General features: G+C 37.1%; 1 protein-coding gene across 1 annotated transcript in view; it reads right to left on the minus strand.

Annotated features, from left to right (window-relative positions):
- The window catches only part of PLCL1 (phospholipase C like 1 (inactive)), a 326,629-nt gene that overhangs the window by 151,868 nt on the left and 147,932 nt on the right, over positions 1 to 26,829 (minus strand). The gene's annotated exons all lie outside the window — the stretch shown is intronic.

Below are 26,829 nucleotides of genomic sequence, written 5' to 3' on the forward strand. Positions count from 1 at the left end.
CAATAATGGCTCTACATCATTAACAAGGGGTGTTTCACATCCTTTATTGGTGTGCCATAAACCCGCCCACACCCCACCAAATATTCCTGGGTCCCTCCATTGGAGTGTGCCGTCTAGGTCCTTCTCAGATCTTGATGATACAGCACCCAGGGGCTAGCATGAGGTCACCTTCATTCCTATCTAAGGATGCTTATGCTCAACAACAAAAACACAAACAGCCCAAGTCAAAATTGGGCAAAGGACACAAAGGACATTTTTTCAAGGAGGATATACAAATGGCCATTAAAAGATGTTGACATCACTAGTCACTATGGAACTGCAAATCAAAAAACAAAACCACCGTGTGATACCACTTCACATCCATTAGGACGGCTATTATCAAACAACAAAAACAGTAAAAACAGAAAAAAACAAGTGTTGGGAACCCCTTGTGCATTACTGGTGCACAATGTAAAATGTGGAAGACAGGATGGCAGTTCCTCAAAAACTTAAACTCAGAATTACCACATTTTCCAGCAATTCTACATATGAACATATACTCAGAAAAGTGAAAGCCTGGGGCTCCTGGGTGGCTCAGTCGATTAACCATCTGCCTTTGGCTCAGGTCATGACTCCAGGGTCCTGGGATAGAGCCCCACGTCAGGCTCCCTGCTCAGTGGGGAGTCTACTCCCTCTGCTGTGCTCAGTCTCTCTTCTCTCTCTCTCTAAAATAAATTTTAAAAATCTTTTTTTAAAAAAGTGAAAGCAGAGAGTTGAACAGGTATTTCTATACCCATATTCATGGCAGGATTATTCATAACAGACAAAAGGAGGAAACAACCAAAGTGTCCATCAACAGATGAATGGATAAACAAAATGTGGTATATACATACAATATAACATATTATTCAGCCTTAAAAAGGAAGAAAATTCTATCATATTCTACACCATAAATAAACCTTGAGGACGTTATGCTAACTGAAATAAGCCAGTTGCAAAAAGCCAAATATATTATGGTTCTTCTTGTATGAGGTATCTACAATCATCAAATTCACAGAGACAGAAAGTACAATTGTGGCGAGATGGAGTTAGTGTTTAACAGGTACACAGTTTCAACTTGGAAAGATGAAAAAGTTCTGGAAAGATGGTGGTAATTACTGGCACCACAGTGAATGTATTCAAAGCCACAGACCCGTATACTTCAAAATGATCGAACTTGTAAGCAGATGAGGGGCCTCAACAAAAGGAACTAACTAGAGGGGTATAGCCAGAAGTTCAGATGACCAAAACAGCTTGCACGGCCAGCCTGAAGAAATGCTTTTACCATGTGAGAAAATTACAGATGAGTGATCTCCAGTGATGGAGAGATTTCCAGAACCCACAGAAGATAATGAGTACTTTCCTGCTCCAACCTTTTCTCTCTGATTACATACCCCACTGTGCTTCAAGGTTAGCAAGTAGGAGAAGAGAAGAAATAGAAGCATGGAGTGGGAAAGAGAGAAGCTTCTCAGCAAATCTCCCACTACCGTGAACAGTCTGCAGTAGCCCTGCAGGGCGTCGGGGGCGGGTGGAGGGGGGGGCTTTAACTTCAATAAAATGTGAGGTCTGGGATTGGATTGGACATACTAGTTACTAAACAGAGATTGTGTTTCATGAACTTCCAGGGGAAGTCAAAATGACTGGAAGAGTCACAAGGCTACCTCTAAACTTCAAACAAGAACAGGAGTAGGAGCACAAAATAAATTGAAAAGAACAGTAAGTGACAAAATTCGTTTGCTTTATGATGACCCTCCATGATTAATACTTGTTCAAGCCTAATGGTTACATGATTAGTTTAATTGTTCATATTTTAAAACATACATCCTATAAAATTAAATGTTAATTTTGGAATGTTACAAAGTTCATGAAACAATTTTATCCAGATTCTCCATTTCTACCCACACTTTAAGACATCAAAGTTTTCCAAAGCACATCTTCACATCTGTCTCAATGCTAGAGAAATAACATTTTCTGAATCTACTCCTGCTGGAAATTTTATTACAAGCCATGAGTTCACAGTCATATTAAGTTAGGGAGCTGTTTTCCTTTTGTCCTGAGGGTGTATATTTGTGGTGTCCACAACATAAATACCTACTATATGGCTTTAAAAGGCACATTTAAAATCACATCCAGCACCTGCCATTGCAAACTCTTGCCTCCAGGAATAATAACAGAAAGTGTATTAAATTTCCTTGCCTCCTCTTTTACCCATCACGTCAGCATACCTCTATGAGCAAATAAAAATAGCACTGATTGAGGTCATTGCAGTGTAATGTATCTTCCCCAAATAGTACTTTGCTGTTCCAAATAAGATAATTGAGTGAGTGCCCTGTAACATGAGAGGCTTTATAAGGACTCCAATATAAGGTGACTCCCATAGGCATATACAGAAACTAAAAATAAAATAACATTCCAAATTCAGTATTGTCTTTAGCAAAATAGGATTCTCCAACTATAATCTGCTCCCGACAGGCATTCCCCTGTACACTTGCCCCTGGTGTAGTACACTGGTCTCTGCAGATCCTATGTTATGCCTTGGAGAGTCTCCAAGTGAACTCCAAATGAGAGTCTGGGGAGTTATTTCTCCTTGGGAAGGTTTGGATTCTCTCCCGAGCAAATTGTCTTGTAAACTGCAACTATTAACAAAGGCATTTTACAAAACTCTACCTAGAGCTATTCCTTTCCAAACACTGTTTAATGTATTCCATGATCTTGGCACTGAGCTCCCTTGATCAACTATGGAAACCATATCTTCAAAAGGCAAGTTTCTAGCCTGGGAGTCAAGACCTGTCCCTCTCTCTTCCACTCTGTCAGGAAGTTCACCTACTTCTGTCACATTTGTCTCCCTCTAGTGCTCTGCCACCAGGCCTCTGTTCTGCCACTATCCCTCTCTAAAGAAGCTTCTACCAAGGTGCCTGGGTGGCACAGTCGGTTAAGCATCCCACTCTTGGTTTCAGCTCAGGTTGTGATCTTGGAGTCTTGAGATGGAGCCCCACATCAGGCTTCATGCTCTGCACTCAGTGTGGAGTCTACTTAGGATTCTCTTCTCCTTCTGCCCCATTGCCCCTCCCTACATCTTTCTCTCACTCTTCAAATAAATAAATCCTAAAAAAAAAAAAAAAAAACAGCTTCTACCATTTCTTTGGTATCTCAAATCCTTCTCATCCTTCAAGATCTAGTTCAAATCCCTAGTCCTCATCCCTTAGAAAGTTTCCAGGTCAAGCCAGGAGAAGTGGTGTCTCTTTCCCTAAATGGCCAAAACGTGGACTCTTGTGGGCTTGTCTTATATAAAATTTTTCCTGACTAGATTGAGAGCAACCCAAAGGCAAGGACTAATGATTCCATCTTTGAATATTCCCCACTACTTAGTATGGTTCCCTACACATCTCAAGTTGTCATAAACAATTATTGAGTGAATGAATAACAACAAGAACAGCAATCATAGCTATCTGGAAATGTATTCATCTAACATTTGTTTTATGGATTTTAAAGGTTCATTCAAAAGAAAAATGTCAACTATTCTTTGTTTATTTTAGTTATTTTTGGCAAGTCCCCCAGTTAGTAGCTTTGTTCAATAAAATATAATTTATCCTTTTTGATTTAAACTATATAATCCATCCTAGAAATTACACTTCAGAAAAAACAAATGATAAACATTGTGCTTCACTCAACCTATTTGTATACCTGACATCCTTTCTTATCACTGCATAGCTCTCACTTCAATTCCTTTAAACCGCATACACTCAGCCTCTGCAGATTCCTCCTGTGATAGTGTGTCAGGCTGCCCCAGCCTATACTTCCCTTTCTAGTCTCTCGGCATATACCCACAATTATGATTACCTACAGTTGCCTCTCTTCCCTGTTTCTCTTTAACATACACTATTGCCTAGCATGAGGCCTTCCACAAAGGAGGCATTTATCACATGCCTGATGATGCTTCCATCACACACAAGGAAAAAACATACTCCTTCTAAAACTGAAACTCAGTCTCTACCAAATCCATTCTAAATGCATCCTCCACAGATGGTAGCTAGACTTATTGTGGTGATTATTTCACAATGTGTACAAATATCACACCAATTTGTTATATACCTGAAACTAATATAACACTATATGTCAATTATACTTCAATTTAAAAAAATGCACCCTCTAACGAACTTCTCCAATTTAAGAAAATAAACTTCATTCATTCAATTTGCATGACCATGTTTTTTGACCTGAAAGCTACAAACCACATAAAATATTTGAAATCTGGCTCATACAGCATAAATCTAAAATATATAGTAGACCCTCTACTAAACACTATCAATTTACTAAAAAGCATGATGCCAGAGAGCCCAAGGGCTCTATCTGAAAAAAACAAGGTCTAATCTTGGTGTAAATTACCTTACTACTTCAAATTTAATGTCCTTATTCACTTAAATATTCTAGTCTAGACCAGTGGTCACACATTCAAATGTCTACTTGAGCCACATAAGTACTATAAATGATTGAAGCAGGGTATGGCTGGAAAGACAAGAGGGAGTAAGAGACAGATGGAAACTAGAAAGCAGATGCCCACTCCAAAAAGGGCAAGTGTTTCAGCATTTAAATCCAGCCTACTGCTACATAGGACTGTGGACCCAGTATGGCCACATTGTGCAACTTGTCTAAAGAAGCTGGAAATTGGGACTGATTTATATTAGTCAATAGCTAATTCCATATATTTTTTATAATAAAACCATGTATAGGAGAATATGATAGAGGCTAAGCCAAGTCCATCTGCAGGCCAAGTGGGACCTATGGGCCAACTGTTCACAACATTCGGTTCGATGATCTTTTTTTCTTCCTAATATGAAATTCTCTCTGTTCTCTTTTCTAGACGTCTCTTTTGTAAACTAATGAGATCTTATACTTTACCTGTTTTTCAATAGGTAAATAAATACTTGGCTGAGAAGGAACATGAGACAAAAGTGACATGCTAGAGCCAACACAGAATATGAAGTGAGAAGACACATCCAAGGCCCTCCTACACCCTTCAGTGCTGTATGGCTTTGGGCAAGTGGCTTAACTCCCTGGGACTTGAAGTTTTCATCATCTGCAAAAGAGGGATCATTCCAGTCCTTCTAACATGAATGGTGATGGTATTATTTTAGTACGATTGTGAAAATGGAAGCACTTTATAAACTCTAAGGCAGCTTTCAGGAGTGATTATTGTATTGTCTGACTTTTCAAAGTTCAATTTAGGAGAAAAAAAACAGATTTTGAGAGTAGCTGAGTATAACTTATTGTGAAAAATGAAACATACTTATCAGAATTTCCAGTAGAGGCCAACAATTGTTCTGATGTTAAATCTATTAGAATTATTAAGTGGAATGTGGTTTCAAACCTTTCAGTAATAAGTAGCAGAAACAGATTTACCTACTTTGGCTCGCGCTAGCACTTGGAGGATCTACTCCGATAACCAGGCAAAATCTACTCAATTCAGGGTCTCAGATACCTGGCAGCAATCTTGAAATTTATGTCTTAGAATGATACACAAGGATCTGTTGAGAATGACTGAATCCAAACTGTGTAACCAGAGCTCTGAACGATTTTCATAGAAATGTTCTGATAAAGGACACAATACAGTGAGATCTGATATCAGTCTCTAGTTCTCCCCACTCTGAAACTGAATCATGAGAAAAGTTTCAGTTCCACCCAAATCCCCTTTGGTCGGGTTTGGATTTGTTATTTCCAACTGTTCCAGGAGATCTCACCACTAATCACAGATAATCCTTAGACTTCTCTGGTTAACCCTGGGAATAGCCAAGTAATACTATCGTCTACTCCCCATGGCACCTCACTTAAAGTAGATCCTCCCACTTGCCCAAACCATGACACTTCATAATATCAATTAAGTAATCCCCTGACAACAGCTTAGATCCGGGGCTGGCAAACTTTCTGTAAAAGATCAGAAAGTAAAGATTGCAGGCTTTATGGGCCACAGGGTCTCTGCTGCGACTACATTGCTTTGCTAGTGAAAAAGCAGCCATGGACGAATGGATGAACGAATGGATGTGGTTATGCTGCAATGAAACTATAGTTACCAAAATGGCATAAAACAATGGTTGGCCAACCACTGGCTTAGAATATTTTCTTCATTCTTTGAGTTATAGCCAATATCGGATAATATTAAACTTTTTTTATTTGGGAGACAGAGTATGAGTGGGGTGGGGAGGAACAGAGAGAGAGGGAGAAGCAGACTCTCCACTAAACAGGGAGCCTGATGCAGGGCTCGATCCCAGGACCCTGGCATCATGATGTGAGCTGAAGGCAGATGCTTAACTGACTGAGGCACCCAGGTGCCCCCATAACAAACTTTGGAAGAACTATTTTTATGAAAAACAATGCCAAGTAAAACTAACAAAACACTGCAAGATAGTGGATTTCACTTTCTTCTCAAAGCAACCTTAAAAGGCAGTTATTTTGCTCTCCATTTTATAAGTGAAGAAACTGAGTTGTAGCAAGTTTAATCAACTGGTTCAAAGTTACGTTGCCAGTAGGTGATAGAGCCAGGATGTCATCCTAGGTTTCTCTGACCCTATCTTACCCTTCCACCAAAGCACTCAGCTGCCCATGTGAATGCCTCTAAAAATTCCTGAGCTAATCTGAGATATGGATACTCATTAAACTTTCATTAAAGAATGTTCATAATGAAGATGGGTATTTTTAAAAATTTAGCTGAAATGAGCCATGCTTTAATAAAACAGGAATACTAAAACTGGCTTCCATTCACTATTTTATTTTCAATTAGCCCTATAAAATTTTATTTACAAACTCTTTTGTGGAAGAAGCCAATGAAGTAATAAGAGGACCACTTCTAATTTTTCTAGATAAATCACTTTTCTGGTATTTTCACTGGGCCTTCTTCTTATAAACAGTGTCACTAGAAACATGTTTTGCCTTTTTTTGCACTTAAGTTTGAAATACAAATCAATTTTGTAAATCTAACAAAGTCAGTATTATGGACCACCCAGGAGACAACCATTAAAAGGGAAGAACCCCATTATTAAAAAATCCAAATATTTAGCAAGAAGAAAGCGTGAACATGATACACTTTCTATTGAGGAACTGGTAAAATTTATTTAAATAGATTTTTTAAATATGTTTTCTTAATATTGAAAATGTTTTCAATCGATTTTAGTTCATCATTTGTAAACTCCAACCTATTGGCTTTGATTTCTAAGGAAGTAATGTACCCTAACTTCCTTGGAAATCAGAGCCAGTTTTTGTTGAAAGTTTCCTAACACATCTGAACATAACCATTTTAGGTGCTAAGAAAAATTAGTTTCAAATCTTTTTTAAAAAAACGAATTTTTCTAACTATAAATTACCATAAGTGATAAATATAAAATTAATAAAGTAATTTGAAAGAGTTTCTTTGTCTTCTAATCAGCAATACGCCTTAAGCTACTGAAACATAGAAAGTAAAACATGTTGAAACAAACCATTAAAACATGTTTAGACTTTCAAGAAATTGGAAAGTACCCATTTTCCACAGATCTGCTTAATCACTACACTAATAAAAACAAATCTAAAAAGTCCTTCAGCAAAGCAAGATTTGTGCTTTGATAACCAACTAGATGAAGCTTAACATAAATACCACTGGTAGTTGTCTTTTAGTTATGTTCCCCTTGAAGGGACAGGGAAGATGCAACCGATAACAAAATCAAAACCCTGAGAAACATAGTCGAACTTTTTAACTAGAGAATGCTGGTGTTTAATGCTATGTCATGGTGAAAATATTACATTTTATTCATCCTCTGTAATCCTTTGTGAATTTCACAGATCTGTGTATTATTTAAAAGTGGATCCAGAAGGCTCTGGATCCAACCTACAAAACAGCCAAAAATCTATTTTCAGAGAACAATGGTAACTCCATCTCCATCCCTACAGGCCCATCCCATTGAAATGGTGGCCTTTTATCTTCTATCTTCAGTGCCTAACACAGAGTCTGGCAATAATAAGAGTAAAAACGACAACTAACATTAATTCTGTTCTTTCATATGCCAGGTTCCGTGCCAATAAGCCTTTCACAGAAAATGCTTATTTCCACCTCAAACAACCAGATATTGCTAAGTAAATTTCAAATAAATGAAAACATATATTAACCTATATATTTGGGTGTTTTTCTTTCTTTTTTTTTTTTAAGATTTATTTATTTATTTATTTATTTATTTATTTATTTATTTATTTATTTATGATAGACATAGAGAGAGAGAGAGAGAGGCAGAGACACAGGAGGAGGGAGAAGCAGGCTCCATGCCGGGAGCCCGACGTGGAACTCGATTCCGGGACTCCAGGATCACGCCCTGGGCCAAAGGCAGGCGCCAAACCGCTGAGCCACCCAGGGATCTTTTAACCTATATATATAATCATACTTTAAATGAAATAAGTTCACTCTTGCAAAAAACTCCTCAGCAAGCCAATTTACAAACCCAAGACATGATTAACATTACAAATAATCACGCCCCTCCTTACCTCATTTGAACAGCAGTGTAATGAGGAAGGAAAATATTTTAAATGATGAACTAAAATTCATTCTATCAAAAATGGTTAATTTTTGAGGCACCTAGGTTGCCCCACATTTGGCTGAATCTTGATTTCATCTCAGGTCATGATCTCAGGATTGTGAGATTGAGCCTGGCATTGGGCTCTGAGCTCAGCATGAAATCTGCTTGGGATTCTTTCACTCCCTCTCCCTCTGCCCTTCCCCTACCCTCCCTCTTGTGAGCTCCTGCTTTCTCTCTCTCTCTCAATAAAATTTTTTTAAACAATGGCAATTTGTAAACCAATTATTTATATTTCCTCCTTAAAATTAAGCAGCCACTTATCTAAAAGAAAGATCATACCTTAAAGTTTAGACAAATAAAACAACCAATGAAGAAATACTGATATTTAAAAGGATTGGATCAACAAGTTTTTGAGACATTATTTGTTAATTAACTGAATTCAAATAAAATTTTTTAAAAATTGTTGAGGCTCTTCTTAAGAGAAACAGTTGACTTGTAGGTAAGGATGGAAGCAAGGTCATGCATGCAAGGCTCCTATCCTCACTTGTAGTATCCTGTATATATACTGTAGTATCCAGTCATCTGGATCACAGCTACTTTCTCAACAGCTCAGGCTACCTCACATTTATATCACAAAAGGAAACAAAACAATGGTAAGGTTCACTTAATATATAAAGTGGTATATGAAAGTTTATACATGTAAGAGTCCCATAATGATCAGTAGTTTTCAAACTTTAAAGATCTATAAGCTATAAATTATATATGGTAGACTATAAACTATAGATTGTGTCTATATTTATAAACCTATACAATTCAAGAAATAAAATGTGGACTAAACTGCAGGAGAATTCCAAGAGTTGGCCAAGCACCCAATGAAACAGACAAAAGAAAGAAATTAAAAATTAGAAAAAGTTGAATTTCTAAAAAGCACAGGGAAGAGATTTTTATTATTATTGTGGTAAGAACAGTTAACATGGGATCTATCTTCCTAAAAAAAATTTAAGTGCATAATATAATATTATTAACTACAGGCATAATGTACAACAGATCTCTAGAACTTACTTTGTATAACTGAAACTTTATACACATTGAAGAGCAATTCCCCATTACACCTCCCCCCCCCCCAACCCTTGGCAACCACTATTCTACTCTCTTCTTCTACAAATCTATTTTAGATACCTTATATAAATGGAATCATGTAATATTTGTGATTCCATATAACTACAAATCATGTGGTATTTGTCCTTTGTGACTAGTTTATTTCATTTAGTGTAATGTCTTCTAGATTCATCCATATTGTCACATATGGCATGATTTCCTTTTCTTTAAAGGCTGAACAATATTCCATCATATGTATATACTACATTTTCTTCATTCATTCATCCCTTGAATTTAGGTTGTTTTCATGGGGGAGGTTTAAAGACAGTTAAAAGTATCACTGTCCCTATTGTCCTTCAGCAAATTCCTAACTATTCTCTGACATTATGCACTTAAATTTGCAAAATGGCCATCAATAGAAGTGGAAATAATGTGAAAATAGGAAGCCACAAAGGCAGTAGAAATATACAGAGTGTCTTAATGTTCATCGCCTTTTTACTTTGCATAGAAGTTTTAGACTTCTATATATGCTATGGACTGAAAGTTTGTGCCCTTCCACCCAAATTACTATGTTGAGGCCTTAACTCCACTGTAACTACATTTGGAGATAGAGCTTTTAAGGAAGTAATTAAGATTAAATGAGACCATAAGGGTGGGGTCCCATCCCAGATGATCAGTGTCCTTATAAGAAAAGACATCAGAAAGCTCACTTGCTTACTTTCTCCACATGCACACACCAAACACCATGTGAACGCACAGAGGGAAGGCAACCATCTGCAACCCAAAGAGAGAGCTCTGACAAGACACCAACCCTGCTAGAACATTAACCTTAGATTTCCAGCCTCCAGAACAGTAAGAAAACAAATTTGTTGTTTAAGTCATCCAGACTATGTCATTTGGTTATGGCAGCCCAAACTGACTAATATATGTGCAAATTCTACCGATCAAAGCACATCACTTTTAATAAAAATTCAGACAAAAATCAATTGTTTTATCAATTTGGTAAGCCAAATAGAATAGCATGCAGTTTTACTTACCCACAGTGAATACAAACTGCCCATATAAATTAAACAATTGTTCCTTAACACAAAATAATATAATTAAATATAAAATTTATAATTGTATTACAAGGCCTCTTATTTAAAATTATCAAAATCTCTAAATAAGATTATAAATACAAAATTCTAGGTAAACTTGAAAGCCTACCAAGACATGCTATCCAGAATCCCATTACTTCAAGGCTGTGACTTTGGAATATTGGAAAGAGTTGATCTTTCCCCATAAACTGAGGCAACTGGATTAGAGTATCTCTTCTCAGTTTTTTTCACATTTTCACATTTTCATCATGTCTCTCATTTGTGAGGTCTTAACACATAGATTTATTTTACTGATTATTATAGATAAATTCATTTTGGAAAGTGGAATTTGCTTTCTGGAACAGACACATTTCAGGCCCTTGATGAACTTCCTGTCTGCCTTTAGTCATCATGGTCTTATCAAAAACTCTATCTGAGGGGGGCCTGGTTGGCTCAGTCAGTTAATTATCCGATCCTGGTTTCAGCTCAGGTCATGGTCTCAGGTTCCTGAGATGAAGCTGTAAGTTGGACTCTGCACTCAGCAGGGAGTCTGCTTGCACCTCCCCCTTCCCGTCTCCCTCCCCATCTGCCTCCTCCCACCTCAAAAATAAAAAAATAAAATATTTTAAAAATATTTTTTACTGGAGTTCGATTTGCCAACATATAGCATAACACCCAGTGTTCATCCCATCAAGTGCTCCCCTCAGTGCCCGTCACCCAGTCACCCCATCCCCCCTGCCCACCTCCCCTTCCACTACCCCTTGTTCGTTTCCCAGAGTTAGGAGTCTCTCATGGTTTGTCTCCCTCTCTGATATTTCCCAGTCATTTTTCTCTCCTTTCCCCTTTAATCCCTTTCACTATTTTTTAATATTCTCCACATGAATGAAACCATATAATGTTTGTCCTTCTCTGATTAACTTACTTCACTCAGCATAATACCCTCCACTTCTATCCACGTTGAAGCAAATGGTGGGTATTCATTGTTTCTAATGGCTGAGGAATATTCCTTTGTATACATAGACCACATCTTCTTTATCCATGAACAGAAATTTCACCAAAGAAGACAAACACATGGCCAACAAGCACATGAGAAAACGCTCTGGATCACTTGCCATCAGGGAAATACAAATCAAAGCCACAATGAGATACCACCTCATACCAGTGAGAATGGGGAAAATTAACAAGACAGGAAACAACAAATGTTGGAGAGGATGTGGAGAAAGGGGAACCCTCTTGTAATGTTGGTAGGAATGTGAACTGGTGCAGCCACTCTGGAAAACTGCGTGGAGGTTCCTCAAAGAGTTAAAAATAGACCTGCCCTACGACCCAGCAATTGCACTGTTGGGGATTTACCCCAAAGATACAGATGCAGTGAAAGACTGAGACACCTGCACCCCAGTGTTAATGGCAGCAAAGTCCACAATAGCCAAACTGTGGAAGGAGCCTTGGTGTCCATCGAAAAAATAAAATCTTTTAAAAAATCTATCTGATAGCAGGAAGGGTAATAAAAGATATTTCCAACAACTAGTCTTCAGAGTTGCCCTAAATGGTTGACAAGAAGTTAAAGTTATGTGTCAACATGATTTCTTTGCAAAAAATACCTAGATAGCTGAGGGAAAAGATAAATTTAAGAAGGGATGGCTTATCAGTATGTTCTTGATAACTTTCTCATTAAGAATGTATCTGAGCAAGTAAAGCAGACATACCTCGATGATTTTTGTTTTTGTAACAAGTGTTTCCAAACTTAGTCTACTTTAAAATCAGAATCATTTCTCTACATTTGTTTTCCTATAATTTTCCTGATCATATTTGTGATACATTAGTGTTTAGAAAGGTAAGACATAATTCCACAATTCCCACCCACAGGAGTTGAGCAGGTGATTTAATGTACCTTGGAAGATCATTTACCCAAACCTTACATTGTACAGAAAGAATTACTCCTGGTTTGATTGATTGTAGGTGGATGGAGATGTGGTGTATTTGAAGGTTAGTGAATGTAACTTCAATGCTTAAGAAAAGTTTTTGTTCTTTTAACACTAAAAAATAATAAGGTTTTTAATTTACTTGCACTGTGCATAGAATATCCTCCCTCCAGATCTTCTGATGGCTGGCTCCTTCACAGTTCAGCTCAAATGTAACCTCACAGAGCCTTCTCTGACCATTCTAACCACCCCTGAGTTACTTGCTTCTGTACTATTCTATTTAATTCCCCTCATAGAATTTATTAACAACTGCCTTATAGGATTTTGTGAGGATTAACATTTTAAATTCATGATAAATGCTGAGAACAGGGCCTGACACATAATAAAAACTCTGTGGTATTAGCTATTACCAACTATTGGCTTGTTTATTTACTTTCTTATTGTCCCCCCACTGTCATTTTCACTGCTGTATTTCCAGTGTCTAGGACACTGCCCAGTACATAGAAGGTGCTCAGTAAATTATTTACTAAATAACTTGATTACATTTTTCTCTCACTCATGATTAAGGCACAACTGAATGAACTCATATATTCATTCTCTCATGTTAAATGAAATTTTTATGTTCAAAAGAATGTGATAGGATATCAGATAGATTAATAAGTCTGTGTCTTTATGAAGGAACCAAATCATACCAAAAGATAATTATATTCTAATAAGGTATGGAAACAAAAGACAGGTATAAAGCAAGTACCTGGTAAGTTCAGAAATGACCCTGCCCAGCCATCACCTGTCCTCTGTTTGTTGGAACTCCCCAAACCAAAAATTTATTTCACCTGAGCTCTTAATCCACATCTTTTATTGTGTGCTGAACATGTCCACTCAGAAACCTTAAAGGTACATCAAAACTAAACCCACACTACCCACCTGGCCTGCTCTTTCCTTTTATTTCCTATCTCTATGGATGTTCATATACCCACTTCGTCACTCAAGACAGAAATCTAAGGATTATTCTATCTTCTTCCACTTTCTGCATTTCACCACATCTAATCAGGCACTAAGTATTTCTTTCTAATACATTGGGGGGGGGTTCAAATTTGATCCCCTCCATTCCTTCTATGCTGTCATTTTCTTGCACTTTTCTCTGTACAGCCTCATATAGACCATATTTAAAGACTGGGTGTTATACATAAGTGAGGAATCACTAAATTCGATGGGAACTAATATTATACTACATGTTAGTTACTAGAATTTAAAAAAAAACTTGAAATATTGTTTTTTAAAAAATACAATAAAATAAAGACATGTGTTATATACCAGCATTTTTCACCACCTGGATTTCAACAGATGAATGAAATGAATAAATGGTACAGAAAAGGAACGAGTCTCTGAGGATGGCAGGAAAAGTCTCACGGACAAGATGATATTCGAGCTGGCCTTAAGTGATCGATGGGAATTGGCAAGGGTAAGAAATGAGGAGGGTATTTCAGACCTCAGAAGATCATAAGGAAGGCAATTGGGAATCTAAAGGGAATTTAAAGTCTCACAAGTGAATTTGGACTAACTTCTAGAAGCAACAGAGAATCAGAAAATGTGTATAGGCAGAGAAGCAGCATCACCAGATTTGTTTGGGCTGGAGACAACTCTTCTGTAGACAGCAGTGTAAGAAGCTAGTGGCAGAGAGAGGTGGTGAGCATCAGAAATGAGGCACCAGCAGTGAGAATGGAGAGAAGGAAATTGATTTCACAGACATTTTAAAGGCAAGATCAATACAGTTAAGTGATGTTTTTTAAAAACTGGGCCCCTCAATGTTAACTTGATAATACTTGTTTTAATCTTGTTTAAATCTTTTTTGATATATATATATTAGTTAAAACACTGTATTATATTAAAACTGTAAAAACAGGGGCACCTCGGTGCTTAGTCAGTTGAGCATCTGATTCTTGCTTTCTCAGGGTCATGATCTTAGACTCGTGGGATGCAGCCCTGTGTTGGGCTGCACTCTCAACATGAAGTCTGTTTGTCCCTCTCCCTCTGCTCCTTTCTCTCTCTCTCTCTCTCAAATAAATAAATAAAATCATCAATAAATACTGAAAAGACACAAACAACCTCATATCAATAGAATTAAATACCCAGGGGAACAATTTTCATTATAGTGTTTTGGGCTTTTTCCAGGCAAAATTATGTACAGTCCCAGAGGGCCCCAAAGCCGGATGTCCTTTAAGCACATAACAGAAACTAGGATCAGAGGCCAGAAAAAAAGTCTAAACAACAACTAAAACAAGCAAACACCAAACACTTGAAGAATTGTTCAAATAATATTAGTGAGAAATATTGAAAACTGGGGCTACGGGGCAATTAATATGGAAGTATGTAAAAATAATCATACAAAATAATGACCAAAAATAATCAACTTCAAAATTCAGAAAAGACTACAATTTCTTGCTGGGAATGAGAGAAATCAGAAAAGCTTTTACAGTAAGGACACTGGAGTTAGTGTGTGTAGTAGTGTGTGTAGTAATTTCATTTAAGTGTGTGGTAATTTCATTTGCAGAGTCGAGAGGATATTCTTCAGAAAAAGGGAACAAAAATAGAGGTGGAAAAAACTGGGAGCATTGAAGGAATAATCAGGAATTTTCAGTCTGATTGGCTCATTGGGTACATGAACAGGAGTAATGGAAGTTAAGATTGAAAATGTAGTATAGGGTCAGGTTGTAATGGACTTTGAATGTCACACAAAGGAATCTGAATTTGAGGGATTCATTGCGAGTGGGTTGAAAAAGGTAACATACTCAGCACCATGCTTCAGGAAGAGTCACTTATCAGGGGTAGGTAAAATGAAGTGATATGGAAAGGGCCAAATGGTACTGGCAATAGAACAGATAAGGGAGAAAATTTTGAGGCAAAAAAAAAGAAAATGGGTGTGGCTTGATTGGATTGGGATTGGAAAAAACTCAGACTAGTCCCAGCGGGGAACATATGTGGGAACTAATCAGCAGTGAGATTGCAATGGAGCCATAGGTCTAATAGTAGGTTGATAATTGTGGCAAGATCAATCAGACCAATTTTTCTGCTAAGTGCTATTTCTCTCTGGCCCTCAAAATTGCAGCAGCTGTGCTGTAATCATAAAGATAACCAGTTACACTGAAGCTAACCTAATAGGAGCAACAGGTTTGGGGAGAATGGAAAGATCCCAGGTCTTCGATGTTGTTATGAATCACTGATTTAACCAACCATGAGACTCTTGACTATGTGCTAAAATGTTATAATGAATTTTTCTTACTGAAAAAAAAAATAAGGGTTTGACTTTTTTTTTTTTTTTTTTTTTTTTAGCTCAGTTATATGAGAGCAGGAGTATCGAAATCAGATGGTGGAGTCTACTCAGAATTATAGATTTGCAGAGCCAGTAAAATAAGACATGGGAACCAGAAACTGAAGGCCATGAAGCTAGCAAGCCCTAAGTTTAAATGGTGGGCCAAAAGGTCCATTTGGATAGGAAGGCAGGTGAGGCCAATGTGACATGTCCAGGCAACAGAGAGGGCAAGGAGCTGTTACAATGAGAATACAGCCAAGATTCAATAGGAGAGAAGATTGAAAAGAGGTAAAACCATAACCAATATCATCTGAGAAGATCATTTCAGATGACAAGTGCAGCAGTGTCTATAAGGAGCAAGAGTGTCATAAAGTTGCTTAAAGTCTAGAGGCCAAAGATCTGTGGAGACAGGGACTAGAACAGCAGATAAATTATCAGGTTCTTCAGATGCTAGAAGAATGAGAGAAGTCAGCAAAAACAGGTTCTCAATGGGGTGACAAGCATGCAGGAGGTGTGAGTTGAATACAAGATAGGAAAACTGTGGTATACAATGATAGAGTACAGTTCAAAACACAAGTTCTTGAGAAACAATGAGCAAACAATAGTCTGGGTATGATGGGAAGCAGGAAATTTGCTGACCCCTGCTCCTCCATCTGAGAACCAGAGAAAGTGGAAGAAGTGACCGCTAGTGACAAATTTGGCTAAGGAACTTAGAACTTAAAATAAGGCCAAGATTCAATTTTGGCAAGAGTATAGGGAAATGTTGAAGGGAAAGGTTAAAGAATGTGAAGTTTGCTTAACTCATAGAATTCCAGAGTGTAGAAAAAGGGCATAGTTGAGGAGAAAGCAGGTACGGCAGGCGCTGAAATCTATAGATAGAAAGCAGAAGTATCAGAGGGTGGGCATGTGCATCTCCAGTGACCATTTTTAAAAAGAGAAATGTGGGTGGTAGCTAACTGGGTAGTTGGCTAGAAAGATATAAAAGAGTTGGTAGGGAAAAACAGCGCTAGGAGAATAAGGGGAATTTTGGTAGCTGAAAAACTTGGTAGAATAAAAATTGTAAATTGTTTGGAACCAGACCTAGTGGTGAATCTCGACTCTGCCACTTACTAGCCATGTGACCTTAAGCTTTTGTTTACTCACCACTAAAATAGAAAAAAAAAAAAAAAAAAAAAAAAAAGCCAACATTTCAGGGCGTCTAATAAAATTTCAAGCTAGCCTACACAAAACACCCGGCGTCATGACAGACATTTAGTGGACACTCAATACAGTGAGGCATCTCTATTATCACAGCTAGCTTGCAAGCCTCTAGGCCTGCAGGTACAAAGAGCTTTCAAGGGTAGAGTTCAGATGGGGGGGGGGGGGAGGCAGGGTGGTAAGAATTACCCCAAAAGCATTTCTCCTGAAGTACACAATGTTATTAAACAATAAAGCCATTGGTTTACCAATGAAAATTCTGAATTCTCAAGAATTCAGCAACTCTAAGCCTATAAAGACATGAAGAGGAACTTGACTCACATGATTACAGAGACCAACTGTGCTCTGTATTTTGTTTATTCAGTGAGTCAGCCTATTATCAGTACTTGCAAATTAACTCTAATTATCAGATAAAAGTGATGTGGTTATTCTAATTGTCTGATAATCAACTATTATAAAAAGCCTAAGCAATAGTAATAATTATCATATCATTCTATAAAAGATTTTTTTTTTCCTAACTGAAAGTAGCACACACTCAAGATAAATTACAGGGCTGGTTTATAATTTTATCTAGCTTTTCACAATTCATACTAAGTCAATGCCAATGATTCCCAAATTTAAATCTCCAGTCTGGGCTTTTCCATGGGAGTCCAAGCAACCTCTCCGACATCACCCTTTCAATATTTAATGGGCAGCTCAAGTTTAACAGCAAAAACAGAACACTTTATATGCTTCCAAACCACTCCCTCTCCAGATCTTCTCATCCTCAGTAAACGGAACCACCAACCACCCAGTTATTCAAGCCTAAAACACAGGAATCATCCTTGATTTGTGCTTTGTCTTATTCTCCTATAAGCATCCATTAACAAGCCCCATGAACTCTCCCCTAGAATATGTCCCAAAGCCATGACATTTCTCTCCTTTTCAATTGTCTGAGTCACCATCATCTCTTAAATGGATCACTGGATTACAAACTCCCTAATCCTCCTCCATACTATTTCAATCACCCATTCTTCACCAAACAGCCAGAAGAAGCAAGAAAAGTAAAAATCAAATGATATCCTTCTCTTGCTTAAACCCTTGCAATGCTCTTACAAGGAAATCCAAACTTTTCCCTACAAGGCTTACCTGACCTCATACCGGCCCACCTCTGTGATCTTAATCCTATCATTCTCTCCAGCACGCTGCACTCTGGCCATACTGGCCTTCTTTCTGTTCTTTGAATATATGAAGCTCATCCCCACCTTTCCAGAGGCTACTCCTTCTGCCTGAAATATGCTAACAGCAGACCTTTCTATGGCTGGCTCCTTCTTTTCACCAAGGAAAAAATGCTATCTCCTCAATGAAGCTGTCTTAATCTTAATTAGTCCCTTATTTAGTATCTCCTAGCCTTTCTCTATTGAATTATCCTGTTTTGTTTTTTCATTTTGGTGTCACCAAGATGGCATTTGGTAGACACTCAATAATGTAGAATTAATGAATAAACCATACAAAACTTTTCCTCAATTGGAGTATGGTAAACACATCAGACAGGCTTAAGATACCCTACTGCAGACAGTCAAGTCTCAAGGTCACCTGGAATTTATCTTCAATTCAAAAGTTCAAAAATCTGCTGGATTGACTCCTACCAGCTCTAAAACTGATGATGAGGAATGGAAAGAAATGGTTCTAGAGCAAAACGCACTTATTGCCTTCTATGGCTTCATAGAAGCCATACACAACTACATGTACTATTCTGGTTAGGAACCTCTCAGAGCAGCTGGAACTTGCCTGATAAAAAGGCCCAGACTGTGTTTCTTCAAGAACCTGAGCAAATTTCCCACCCAAGACAGGCAAAGTCACCATCAATAGGGTGGGTCCAAGAAGACTTGAGGGCAAGGGATACTTATCCTGAGATGGAGTGAATATTTCTGAGTCTCCAAGTCTGTATAGCCATCTTGTATTGGTTGGATTTTTCCTGTCAATGACCATGACCCTGTGGCAACCAAGCAAAGGCTTTCAAAGTTTGTGGAAAACTCAAAGAGACTTTGGGGGAAGTCATAGTTCTAGGCAATGCTATAAACTCACCCACAATGCTTTTCACATCTTAGAAGAACCAGATCTTAATGTAAAAAAAAAAAAAAAAAAAAAAAAAAAATTACTGATATATATCAAATAGTATATAAATATGTCAAAAATCATAAAAATAGTTTCAATATATTTTAAAAAATAAAACCTAGGAGAAAACATAGTAGGTTTTACAATCCAAATCCTCCATATAAGACAAATGAGAAAAAGGGGACCCAGAAAATTTCAATGACTTGCTCAAGATCACCTAGAGATTCAGAATGCTATTGAAATACATAACACCTCATCTTTTGTACACTTTTAAAGATGAAGAAAAGTGAACTGATAGGCTTTTTTTTTTTTTTTTTTTTATTTTGTCCTTGCTCACGAGTTTCAGCAAAATTAACCTTATGAAGATGTTTCCTATGAGGTTGTCAGATGCATAATTGAATTCAACAAGGTCACAATCTCTTTGGGGGAAGAAAAACCTCCTTTTCTCATCTAACATCTTGTTGCACTTTGTTTTTACTTTTCTCTTGTTATATGTAATTTTTTGAAGTAGAATGGCTTCACACCAAATTTATCTTGGAAAGATTTTCCAAGAAATTAGAGTTCCAAAATTTCCAGATATTGCGAAACAAACCCCATATTTGCCTTTCTTTGACAAAACTTGGCACCCTGCCTCAAGAACTGACATTACTCAGCATGTGCCCTCATGGCATAATTCCCAAATCCTTTATAATCTGACAAAAGCATTTTCTTTCTTTCCGAAGATTTGTTCACTTTCAGATAAGATAATCTGAACCAACTATTTCACTTTGTCAGTTAGGAAGGAAATTGAAGCCTAACTCATGGAAGAGGCTACCACACTTATTAATAGGTGCATTTAAAAGAGTCCCTGGTAATCAAAATGAATACATTCACTTAATACATTTCTAATCACTTCTTTTTTTAATTTATAATCACTAGCCAGTCATTTCAATAGAATACAAATAATAGAGACAACTTCTGATTGGATCCTTAAACTTTGTGCTAACCTTAAAACTTTGTCATATATGTGAAAATGTTAAATCAGATTATTTACTGATTATACAAAATGCCCATTTGGGAAAAAAGTCAAATGTACAACAAAGAAAGTAAAATTATCTGAAATTCAACCACCACCTGGAAAGAGAATTATCACTAATATTTTGGTAACCACTATATCATATGTCTTTTTATGCATGCACACATAACATAGGATTTTGTGCAAATTATTTATAAGTTGGTTTGTGGACAAGTCCTTGCTTATTCTACAGTCTTTTGATGGAGGCATCTATCTCTCCTTCCCCTGTGCCTCCTTAGCCAATGGAACAGCCTAGTATATGTCCTTCCATAATTCCCTCTAGGGTCATACAATCTTATGCCAAGATCTATAATTTATTAAGTGCTTATTTTTTCCAGCATATTTGTTACTTTGTGCTTCCTCCACTCACTTTTTTTCCCCTAAAAGTTTCAGCTTATTTTTTGATTGTTTGTTTGTTTGTTGAAGTATAGTTGACACACAATGTTACATTAGTTTCAGGTATACAACATAGTGATTTGATACATCTATGTTTAAGCCTAAATCTAAATTATGCTATGCTCACGGCAAGTGTAGTTACCATCTGTCACCATACAATGCTATTACAATATCACTGAGTATATTCCCTATGCTCCCCTCTTTTTTTGAAGTCATGTTACTTTTTTTCTATAAAGATTTTTATTTACTTATTTATTTGAGAGAGAGAGAGCGAGAGTGAGAGAGAATAAGCAGGGAGGAAGGGCAGAGAGGGAGAAGGAGAAGCAGAGTCTCTGCTGAGCAGGGAGCCCCGATACAAGGCTCAATCCCAGGACACTGAAATCATGGCCTGAGCTAAAGACAGACTATTGCCTATTGAGCCACTCAGACATCCCAAGACATGTTATTTTGAGGGCTCCTTTCACTACCTATTTTGCTTTCTGTCTCATTCATCTAGAACCTAAAAGCCTTGCTTCCTCATATGAGAAGTCATTCACATTTGATATTGCAGAAGGTCCTAAGGGTCTCTGTTTCTCCCTATTTCCTTTTGATTTGTAGCATAAGGCCTCATACAAAGGGCAAAACCATTATATAAATAACAGAAATGGATGACATTGGCAAATAAATAAAGGTCACAATATGACTACACAAACAGGACTACTTGGTTATTTTTACAATGATAAAAAAAAATGCTGGTCATTAGGATTAACCATGCTCAAATTTTTATTAGGCCATAATCCCAGGATTTTTGCAGTGTGAAACATTTTAAAACATTAACATTAACACAAACATAACACAAAAGCATAGCATTCAATTTTCTGATGGTTTAAAAATATTGAGCATTTTTATTCTTTAGCTAAAGGAACTAAAAGAGGAAATTATTAGACAGAAAAATACAAATAAGCTTCATGATGAAGATAGCATTATTTTTTAATGTTAAACTAAATATAAATGGAGTGAACTATACATAGTTCACTCATTAACCTTATATTTATTTAACATATCCCATATCCCAGATACTGTGCAATGTCGTAGGAGAGCAAGGGTGAAAGAAAGAGCTCCTGTCTTCAATAAGTTTATGGTTCAGTGCAGCACTGTCCAACAAAAAGATAATGCAATCACATGTATAACCTCTTAAAAAGGCAACAAGTGGAATAAATGTAAATAATATACTTTATTTAACCCACTATACCCAAAATATCATTTCAACATGTAAACCACATTTTAAAATTACTAATAGAATATTTTACATACTTTTTTTTCATACTAAGTCTCTTCAAAATTCAGTATGTGTCTCATACACATGGTACATCTAACTGGACAAGCTCTATTTCAAGGGTTTGATAGCTGGTGTCTATCATATTAGAAGTACATGTTTGGTGCATTTGTCAAAACAAGCTAGGTTATGATGTGTATAAACAACCCCAACATCTCAGCTATTTAAAGCATTAAAAATATATTTATTACTCAAACTACATGTTTTTTGCAGGTCCTCAGGGGCCTCTGGTCTTGGAAGTCATTTGGCAACTCAGATTTCATCCTATCACACAATCACAGTTAAGAGGAAGGAAAAGTAGAGTTGAACACTGGCTATTAAAAGTTTTCCCCTAAAAAAAAAAAAAAAAAAAAAAAATCTTTCCCCTGAAAGTGATATGCATTACTTCTATGCCAAAGCGAGTCACGTAGCCAAAGGTGGTGGGAAGTGTAATCCTATCAACTGCCCAGAAAGCTAAGAGCTGGAATATTTGCTGTCCAACACCACTGATTACCACATCTATTAAGTGAACATCATGAGTCAAACTATGTGAAAAGGAAGCAAGGAGATAAGGTAGATAGCTAGAGCTAAGCTACAACAGGGGGTGGAAGGTGATGAGAGCAGCAAGAGACAGATAAATGCAGAGGGAACTCAGGGGAAAACAAAGTTACTTCTGGCACCAATGGGGAAGCAACTATAAATAGTTACTATTTGCCTGGAACTATCTGACACATCTGGAAGACAGTCCCATCTAATTAACTCAGAGGCTAGCCTTGAGAAACCAGATACCTCATCTCTATTATAGGGTACAAATTGCCACTGCACACATCCTGTAAAAATGCAGAGTACAACATATACTAAACTCACACATGCACTTTGAGGGTAATTCTGTGTAAATTGTCTTTTTAAACCACTCAATCTGAAATAATAAAACAACCGTCTCTGAATCAACCATCAGATCACCCAAGTCATTCTAATATCTTCGAGAAGGAGTAAGGAAAGAAGTAATCTGCAGTTACTAACACTGCACTATGTTCTAGAAACCTCCAGCAGAACAAGAAATGCAATGAAAAGCCATAGTATCAAAAAGACAACTTCAATTTCCTAAGCAAAAAAATCTTGTGACATTATTGAGAGACTGTTTGGTTGAGAGACCTTCTCTTTTGCTCTTCTAGGCTCCCCTGGCCATTTGGAAAGGAGCTAGCTATATCTAGGAGTATTTCATATATTATGGAGTTGTGAGATTCCTGGATTTTAAAGTATCAAGGAACGTACAACTTGTGGATGTCACCTTCCCAAGACTATCTCATGGAAAACCTGTCCTCTGGACGCCTGGGTGGCTCAGCAGTTGAGTGTTTGCCTTCAGCTCAGGGCATGATCCTGGAGTCCCGGGATCGAGTCGCACATTGGGCTCCTTCCACGGAGCCTGCTTCACCCTCTGCCTGTGTCTCTGCCTCTCTCTTTGTGTCTCTCATGAATAAATAAATAAAAAATCTTTGAAAGAAAAGAAAACCTGTCCTCATGTTTCTGTAGAGGTGGGTGGTTCAGTATTATAAGTCTCAGAAAAAGACAAGTACACCTTGTAAAATATACTGATTTGCCATATGTGCATGACACATCCCATTCTATCAATCACTAAAGGGAGCATATTAGATATGCAAAACAACCGACAGAATTTCTCATGAAATACCACCTTATTCCCCAAACCACATCCTCATAGAGGAACCAAATGGCAGACATTTCTTTATTAAATCTGGAAATGGAAGGGTCACCAATGTATAATTCAGGAAAAAAAAAAACAATACTGGGGAGCTTGGGTGGCTCAGCTGGTTAATCGTCTGCCTTTGGCTCAGGTCATGATCCCAGGGTCCTGGGATCGAGCCCCACATCTGGTTCCCTGCTTTACAGAGAGCCTGCTTCTCCATCTCCTCCCGTTCTTGTTCTCTCTCACTATGTCTGTCCCTACCTCTGCATCTCTCAAATAAATGAGTAAAATCTTTATTAAAAAAAAAAAAGAAAAAAACAAAATAATACCAATGGGCAGAATATTATTCACCAGTCTACAGTGTTACAAAAACTGTGTCTCATTCTGTCAATCATTTAAGGTAAAAGTATATTAGATATTCATAATAACACATAGAATTTGTCATGAAAAAGAAACCTTATTCCCAAATTCCTTTCACACCAAAAGCAAATATTGGACAATTATTTACCAAATCCTGAAAGCTTTATATAAATGCCAATATTGTTTGTTCTTAAAATGCAGTAGATGCTAGAATTTATAATGTACTTAACATAATTGTCAGTAAGGTCATAAGAATCTACAGAATATCAACATGAATTAGCTATAACATCTCTGATAATCTCCTGCAACTCAAACATAATCACATATGAAACAACTAAGAATGTCAAAACTATAGGACCAAAGCCCATCACTCTTCCAGTCTTCCACTGACTTTGACAATGGCATTAAGGGACACTGATCAGTTGATACTTTGTAGGTCACAGAGGGTATAAGATATAGTTTTTTGCTCTAGTTATGCAGAGAGAAAAGGTACATACCCATGAAAAGATAACAATTTAAAGGAGAAAAATCAATTTAAATTAAGGTGGTCAAAGGACTCATAGGAAGCAAAAGGTAGCTGACTCAAAGGATTTCAACAGCCAAGAAGAAGAAAGAAGAGACTATGGGAATAAATAGAAGTTCAAAAATGCAAGACTGTGCTGAAAAACTGGATATCCATATGCAAAAGAATGACATTAGACCCCTGACTCACTCTATACACAAAAATTAGTGGGGTGCCTAGGTGACTCCGTTGGTTAAGCATCCAACTCTTGATTTTGGTTTAGGTCATAATCTCAGGGTTGTGAGATGGATCCCTGTGTCAAGCTCTGTGCTGGGTGTGGAGCCTGCCTAGGATTCTCTCTCCTCTCTGACCCTTTCTGCCTTCCTCCCCATCCCTTACACAAACACACACACATACACACACACACACAAATAGTTCAAAATGGATAAAAGACATAACTGTAAGAGACAAAACTATAACATTCTTAGAAGAAAATAGAGGGGTAAATCTTCATGACCCCGGATTAGACAATGGCTTTTTAATTATGATAATAGAGGCACATGAAAAAAAGAAAAAACAGACATAATGGATTTCATTAAAAATTAAAAACCTTTGTGTTTCATCATTAAGAAACTGAAATGACAACCCACAAGGAGAGAAAATATTGAAACTTATATAAGTGATTAGGGACTTTTATTTAGAATACATAAAGAACTCATAACTCAATAATATAAACACAAATATAAACACAAATCAATTTTGAAGAATGGTAAAGGATATGAATATATATTTCTCCAAAGAAGATATACAAATGATCAATAAGCATATGGAAAGATGCTTAACATCATTAGACACCAGGGAAATACAAGTCAAAACCACCATGTGATACCATTTCATACCCATTAGCATGGATATAATAAAAAAAAAACAGATAATAATAATGGCAAGAGCATGGAGAAATTATAACCCTCATGAACTGCTGGTGAGAATGTAAAGTGGTGTAGCTACTGTGGAAAACAGTCTCATACTTTCTCAAAAGGTTAACCACAGAGTTACCATATATGACCCAGGATTTATACTTGTAAGTATATACCCAAGAAAAATGAAAACATGTATTCACAGAAACCTGAACATAAATATTCATAGTAGCACATTCATAATACCTAAAAAGTAGAAACAAACTATGTGTTCATCAACTGATGAATGGAAATGGATTAAAAATACTGTATATTCATACAATAAAATATTATTTAGCAATAAAAAGAAATGAATTATAGCACATGCTACAACATGGATTAACTTTGAAAACATCATGTTAAGTGAAAGAAGTCAATCACAAAAGACCACATATGGTATGGTTGCATTTACTCAAAACGACCGGACTGGGAATCCCTGGATGGCTCGGCGGTTTGGCGCCTGCCTTTGGCCCAGGGCGCAGTCCTGGAGTCCCAGGATCAGGTCCTGAGGCGGACTCTCTGCATGGAGCCTGCTCCTCCCTCTGCCTGTGTCTCTGTCTCTGTGTGTGTGTGTGTGTGTGTGTCTATCATGAATAAATAAATAAATAAATCTTTAAAAAAAAACAAAAATGACAGGACTAAGCAAAGCTATAGAGACTGACAGTAGACCAGTAGCTTATGGAAGGGTAGGTAGAGGAGGGAAAGGGAATGACTGCTTAATGAGTATGGGGTTTTTTGGGAGGAGGTAACAAGAATATTCTAAAATTGTGCTGATGGTTACATAACTCTATAAATATACTAAAAAAAATTGAGTCATACACTTTTTTTAAGATTTTATTTATTTATTTATTTATTTATTTATTTATTTATTTATTTATGAGAAAGAGGAGTAGAGGAGAGGGAGAGGGAGAAGCAGACTCCCTGGTAAGTAAGGGAGCCCAATGCAGGGTTCAAGCCCAGGAATCTGGGATTATGACTGGAGCCAAAGGCAGACACTTAACCAACTGAGCCACCCTGGAGCCCCAAGTTGTACATAGGTGGATTGCTTGGTTATATGAATTGATGTGAATAAAACTTTTTTCCAAAAAAATGCATGGTATGTTTGTAGGAAACCATAAATAGACTATTCTGACCAGATAAGATAATTGATAGCAGAGGAATGGAAACTAAAACTAGAAAGCTAAGTTGTTGCTATGATATGCTGAAAGCTCTTCTATGCAAAGAAAAGGAATTTGAATTGTATCCTACCTTCCCAATTGATTACCTTAGGATAATATATATAAAGAGTCCAAAACCTAATAAGTACCCCC

Source organism: Canis aureus, chromosome 36, assembly GCF_053574225.1.
Source record: "Canis aureus isolate CA01 chromosome 36, VMU_Caureus_v.1.0, whole genome shotgun sequence".
NCBI classification, from domain to species: Eukaryota; Metazoa; Chordata; class Mammalia; order Carnivora; family Canidae; genus Canis; species Canis aureus.